Source organism: Camelina sativa, chromosome 3 (assembly GCF_000633955.1).
Source record: "Camelina sativa cultivar DH55 chromosome 3, Cs, whole genome shotgun sequence".
NCBI classification, from domain to species: domain Eukaryota; kingdom Viridiplantae; phylum Streptophyta; class Magnoliopsida; order Brassicales; family Brassicaceae; genus Camelina; species Camelina sativa.
In genome coordinates this window covers 4,828,015-4,828,505 of record NC_025687.1, presented here as the reverse complement: position 1 = coordinate 4,828,505, position 491 = coordinate 4,828,015, and positions in this window count along the sequence as shown.

Sequence of the window (491 nt, the reverse complement as noted above, 5' to 3'; positions counted from 1 at the left end):
TGACAATATTGATGACATACTTGAGGTAATGTTGTTGCTGAAAGTAGCACATCGTTTTTCCTTATGTAGTACTCCCATGTAAACAAGCCACTTTTCTCAATCTTGTATAAGCATCTGTAAGTGGTAGCATATTTCCGTGACATCAAAAATCAAAACCATTATAGGGACTTTCATAGATGCTTATGTAGAATAGTGGTTTGTGGTGAAAATACGTCAACTCAAGCATGTTAACACTTTGTGTGCAGAATATTGATGTCGACCAAATTGTGATGGAACACTACCGTTCTACTGGTACTTCGCAGCCATCAGTATCTAACTTTTCGTTGAGAACTCCACGTGTGGATAGAAGTGCTTCCAGATTTGAAGAAGACTCTTGTCTGCCTCCTGAATTATGTTCCAACTGTAGTCATGGAATAAAGGTATGAATCTGCTTTTCTCTTCTTGTTTTTTGCTTTAATGGTTTTGAAACCCATTGGTTTTCTCATGTTATT